The 6,000-nt window shown below is 41.5% G+C and overlaps 1 protein-coding gene across 1 annotated transcript in view; it reads right to left on the reverse strand.

Moving 5' to 3' along the window:
• The window catches only part of LOC123391211 (zinc finger protein 493-like), a 144,401-nt gene extending 139,157 nt beyond the window's left edge, over window positions 1-5,244 (reverse strand). Inside the window, exon 1 of the mRNA XM_045077275.1 lies at window positions 4,067-5,244. The gene's annotated coding sequence lies outside the window, so the exon portion shown is untranslated. The remainder of the gene's footprint in view (window positions 1-4,066) is intronic.
• Between the last annotated feature and the right edge of the window lie 756 nt (window positions 5,245-6,000).

A 6,000-nucleotide genomic window follows, 5' to 3' on the forward strand; every position in this document is an offset into this window, starting at 1 on the left:
TACAACTGATGCAAGTCCTCTTTCCACTCAGGTTAGGAGGACTGTAGGGACAGCATGGGCTGTGAAACAACATAGGGACAGCTAGCCCCCAAATTGGGTAGGCTGTCTGAAGCAGAAATGGTCACTGCTGATGATTCCCTTATAACCAAGGAATTCATGAATCCGTGAAGAAAGCATCTTACTCCTCTGAATCCTAGAACACCCTCACCATTCTCAAGTCCCCATCTCTGTCACATTTGCTCATCACAAGTAGCTTCCTAAGGCCTTGCAGTGACCAAAGGGAGCTCCCTACAGAACTTGCCCACATCAAGAATTCTCCATATTTGGTGTTTTGTAGGACTTCTCTTCCTCTCAAACTAGGTCATCATCATGTTTTATCTGTCCTCACAACTCTCTCAGTGCCAAGTGTCTAAATCAATCCTGTGGCCCACTGATGGTGTTTTCCAAAGCTTCCAATGAAGCGGTAATGACAATGTATTTAAATCTGAGATATGGCCTCAAATTATCTTGTTACCAATGATTTACTAATAAACTAGAAAATTCCATGGTACTTCTAAGGAGCTACAAGAGCCTGTGTGACTTGGGGGAGGAAAGAGCAGTGACGATGGGGCCTCCATAGCATAAAAAGGAAGGTCAGCTCTGATGCCTACACATCACCAGAATGGAAATAAGGAGACAGAAGAACTGGAGATGATTTGGAAAGGAAACGAGAAAAATTTACATTTCTAAATTCAGTCAGTAGCACAGCCTTGTTCAAGGGTCCTCTCCCACATGAAGAATTCGTGCCAAAGCTCTAGCCTAGATGTGTTTCATCTCTTACCCTGAGCTACATCATCACTCCTCCCCCCCCCCATTTTTTAAAGACTTGATTCATTTATTTAACAGAGAGAGAGGGAGAGGGTGAGAGCACAAGCAGATGGAGTGACAGGCAGAGGGAGAAGCAAGGCTCCCTGCTGAGCAAGGAGCCCGATACAGGACTCGATCTTGGGACTCTGGGATCATGATCTGAGCAGAAGACAGAGGTTTAACCCACTGAGCCACCCAGGCGTCCTGAAGTCTCTACGTTTTCACCAAATCAAACTGTTACAGTGAAGTGAGCAACCTGGATGATGTCACTTCCAAGAAAGGAAGATTACTTCTCCAATCACAAAGGAAAGAATGAATGTTATCAATTAAACTACATGGAATATCATATGCTCCCTGGAGAATTACTCCCATGTGCACATTAAATTCTGAACACCAAGTCATTTCATGCAAACTGTTCTTAAAATCCTTGAGATTTTAAGATTATGCAGATTGGAAGAGAAGCAGAGTGGATCCTGCAAGAGTTAACACCCAGGTACACAAGATAGGATTTACATGCAGAGAGTCTCAAACCAAGATACTCTTGAGATTTAGGAACTATAAGTTCCGTACTATTCCTTTTTTTTTTTTATAAAGATTTTTATTTATTTATTTGACAGAGAGAGAGATCATAAGTAGACAGAGAGGCAGGCAGAGAGAGGAAGGGAAGCAGCCTCCCTGCTGAGCAAAGAGCCCAATTTGGGGCTCAATCCCAGGACCCTGAGATCATGACCTGAGCTGAAGGCAGAGGCTTTAACCCACTGAGCCACCCAGGCGCCCCAGTTCCGTACTATTCCTAACATGAATATATAATACTTTTGCTTGCTAGGATATCATCAGTTTTGAAACCTGGAAATGTTCTCCTCAGAACCAATATTCCTTTTCCTTCTGAAGACACAGGTGTGATACATACATATATGTGCTTCCTCTTAGTTGGTGCTGTTACTCGAAAATCTATCTTTAGGGAGCCTGGGTGGCTCAGAGGGTTAACCCTCTGCATTTGACTCGGATGATGATCTCAGGGTCTTGGGATCCAGCCCTGTGTCGGGCTCTCTGTTCAGTGGGGAGCCTGCTTCCCTCTCTCTCTCTGCCTGACTCTCTCCCTACTTGTGATCTCTCTCTCTCTGTCAAATAAATAAAATCTTTACAAAAATTACTTTCAGTTCAAGAAAGTGTTTCTCTCATGCAAGGAAAATATAATTTCACCAATAGATGATGAAATGAATTCTATTGTTATGACAACTCCACAGACATGATACAACATACACTGACCACTGACCAATGAACTACGCAAGAGGAGTAACATAGTATGTATGCGTAATATTGATACAGACCAATACATACATAATTTTTTGGCAAAGGGCCTAAAAGTGATTTAGATTTGAGGAAAACTCACATTGTCTTGAAATCTATTGAGTTAAAAATTGTCACCCTATAATAATATAATAAAATAAAACAGGTAAAAAGGAAACCCAGATGACTTTGTGATATGGGAAGTCCAAGACAAAAAGAAGCACATGATCATGGAATTGCAAAACCAGAGTAAGTCCAAATTTAATCCAAAACATTTTACTTAAAAAGGATGAGTTATTTAAAAAGAAAACCACCGTGTAACTGTATTTTTAGACTGTGACTGTGACCCCATAAAAAACAAGCAGTGGAATTATTGGCATGTCTTCACGGACAGTCAAATTGCAATGAATAGTCATTAATATCAACCAGAAAAACATCTAATGAAAAATTTTACCAATAAGGACTTACAAGACATTAAAAATATATCATGTTATTAACAGAGTCCTCTTTTGATGCAGAATGTATAATTCATTCTGTAGAACAGCAAGCAAAATCGTTTCATTTCCAGATGAAAAATACCTAAAATATACTGACAAAGACTTTACATAAGTATTTGGATGAATTCACGTATATTCTGAAGAAAGCAGAACAAAAATCTAATGACTGACCTTCCCTGATGTAAAACTACATTTATAAACAGAAGTTTTTCTTAAACATGGGGACTATACTAATGATCTACCTCACTTCTTATAAAGCAAATGCCCATGTCCTATCAGGATTTGGGATTTAAGAAACATCAGAAATAAATCTCGGGGTGCCTGGGTGGCTCAGTGGGTTAAGCCTCTGCCATCGGCTCAGGTCATGATCTCAGAGTCGTGGGATCGAGCCCTGCATTGGGCTCTCTGCTAGGTGGGGAGCCTGCTTCCTCCTCTCTCTCTCTGCCTACGTGTGATCTCTGTCTGCCAAATAAATAAATACAGTCTTAAAAAAAAAAAAGAAATGAATCTCAACTACAACTAATTAAAAAATAAAAACACATGGCAAAGTCACAATAACTATATTTATTTATATTTGTATATATATAAATATAAACATATATATTTATATAAAATAGTCATTTTATATAAAATGAAATTATGAAATGATGCAATTATTAATAAATAAAGCAACAACTGAGACTGTATTATAGGCTACAAATGTTGAGTTCCAAATGTTCTAGCCCCCCATGGCATTATTTAGGTATGAATTCTAGGAAACAAACATACATTACATTACTTCACCACTGAGGAATGGAATACAGAGTGGAAACATTTCTACTATTAGTTCATACAGAACTTACCTGGCAGGGGAGATACCAGGATCAAGTTCATATGAAGTAAAACCAACTTTTGAAAGGGAGTAAAGGATCAGACCTTGTCATTTCAGGGAGGTACTTTCTGATCTGATAATGCTACTGAGTCTCAATTTTGTATAGTTCAGATTAAAGCCTCCATAACATTGGAAAGCATAAATCAAGAAAACATGGGATGTCTGTCTCCAGTGCTCCCAGCATTTCTGCACCAAATCCCATTATGCCCACCACTACCCTCAAATGTACCTCCCATGAGGCAAAACAGAACTTACAAAGGACTCAACACTAAGGTTTTTAGAAATAAAGTGACTTCCCTGGGTCCCTCATGGCAATGGAGAAGCTCTCAGATCATGGAGGCCCTCCCACTCCCAGGGCAGTTGCCTCGCCCTCACTACAGCACTCGAGCTGAAGGAGAATCCCTAGAGAATGTAACAGCCTGATAATCTTGGATAGCAGATGTCCCTCGGTGACAGGGAGACCAGCACCACCAGGCTTCCTAAACTAATCTCCATTCAAGGAAATCTCCTCCTTCACATTTGGACGTCACCTCTGTCACCCACTTCATTCATTCCCACCTACCTGGATGGATGACTACTGTCTCCTTTCTTATCACATCCCAGAGCTGCTTCTTTTGTTCTAAAAAGGAGACAAAGTCTGGATTGGATGTAATGAGGCCTGTTTTTTACAAAAAATGAAAGTGAGTATCACTGGAGATTCTTTCAATCACAGTTGTGCTTGGTAGAGAAGAGAGGAAACTGCAGAATTCTAGAAAAACATTTCCCACATCCTGTTGCTCAACAGCCCCTTTAGAACACACGGGAGGTACTTCCAACATTCACGTCCTGACCTCCACTTCCACGTACCACCTACACAACAGTGAGTGGAAACTGGAGTAGAAGACGTGGGCAGAACCATTTTATGCCACTCAGTGTTTAGAATGACCAGGAATCTACAGAAGTGATGAAGAAGGGGAAGCTAGAGCTGAAAAGGACACATCATGAAGATTTCTCTCTCCATCTACAAATCCCAACTTATTTCCCTTTTTGCCTGGATCTGAATTCCAGTCACTCACACAGGAATCTTCCAAGACACAGTCTTCACAAGAAGGAACAAAACCCGGAGTGGGGTTTGGAAATCTGGAAGGACTTATTCTCACCCAAGAAGACAAGGTGTCCATAATTCTCTAACATCACATCCCTTTACAGTTGCCACTAAGTGTGGGTCAGGCGTCCCCACTCCTCCTCAGAGAATTCTATGGCCACATTTCTGAAGGTCAGCTGTCCCTGCAATAAATACCACAGTCACCAAGTGGCCACTGGCAGACTTCACGATGGTCCCCAAGATGAAAGGAGTTAATGTCACCAGCCAGACCCAAGACCTGACCTTCTCTGGTTACATGTTTGTACCCTCTAACCTCTAACCCAGATTTTACTTACCCTCGTGTTTCCACCTTATCTTTTACCTCATTCAACCCCCCTCCCCCACCGTCTCCTGCAAAACAAACGGAAACTATCCAACAAAAGTACAAACTGTCCTGAGGAAGAGCTTAGGCTGGCCCAGTTTAAGCTTAAGCCCAGACTCACACCTAAGCAGATGTACCAAGGGGTAACCCATGGAGTGATTTATAGAGCTCCCTTTATTTTAGTATTAAAATCTCCACCCAAAAAGGAACTCAAAGATCATGTACATAACATACAAAGTATGTGCAGAAGTGGTTTGTGGTTTTTTTTTTCTTTAAGTTTTATTTATTTGACAGAGACAGCGAGAGAGGGAACACAAGCAGGGGGAGTGGGAGAGGGAGAAGCAGGCTCCACATGGAGCAGGGAGCCCGATGTGGGTCTCGATCCCAGGACCCTGGGATCGTGACCCGAGATGAAGGCAGATGCTTAATGACTGAGCCCCCCAGAGGCCTGAGAAGTTTTTTTCTTGAGACTCTTGTGTCACCTTTTGCCCAGCTCTACACAAGACCAGACTCCACTTTCTGAACATCCACCCTAACCCCAAGTAACAGGAAATCCTTCCCCCTTGCTCTGTCAGTGTCTTATTTGGAACTTATTCCCTGTGAAGCACCCCGCCTTTTTTTTTTTTTTAAAGGCAAATCAAGTTTCCACTGTGTGACCACCATCACCCCATCCCTGTGTACTTTCTGTGACTCACCAAGCAGTGAACCCATGTTAGTCCCATTTTATTAGGACAACTTGTTCTGCCCTCAAGACTATCCTCCTTTGTACAGGAAGATAATTATTAACTCAGTAAGAGGCGCTAATGTATTCTCTGGCTTTGAGGTAAGAGGACGACACAGAATCCACAAAATCAGTATAATACTGTGTGTTCATCCAAAACAACTTGTTAAACGAAGGCATCAACACAGGCATACGAAGGCATCAACAGAGGCATACACATTTTTTATACCATGTTAACATCATACAGTGTAAGTAGTGTCTGCTTCTTAGGTGGGATGGTTTAGTGGGTTACAAATGTACTTATTAAATTCTAAGAGGGCAGGGAAGATC

The sequence above is a fragment of the Mustela putorius genome, unplaced genomic scaffold (assembly GCF_011764305.1).
Source record: "Mustela putorius furo isolate JIRA1106 unplaced genomic scaffold, ASM1176430v1.1 tig00000196_pilon_pilon_pilon, whole genome shotgun sequence".
Classification (NCBI taxonomy): Eukaryota; Metazoa; Chordata; class Mammalia; order Carnivora; family Mustelidae; genus Mustela; species Mustela putorius.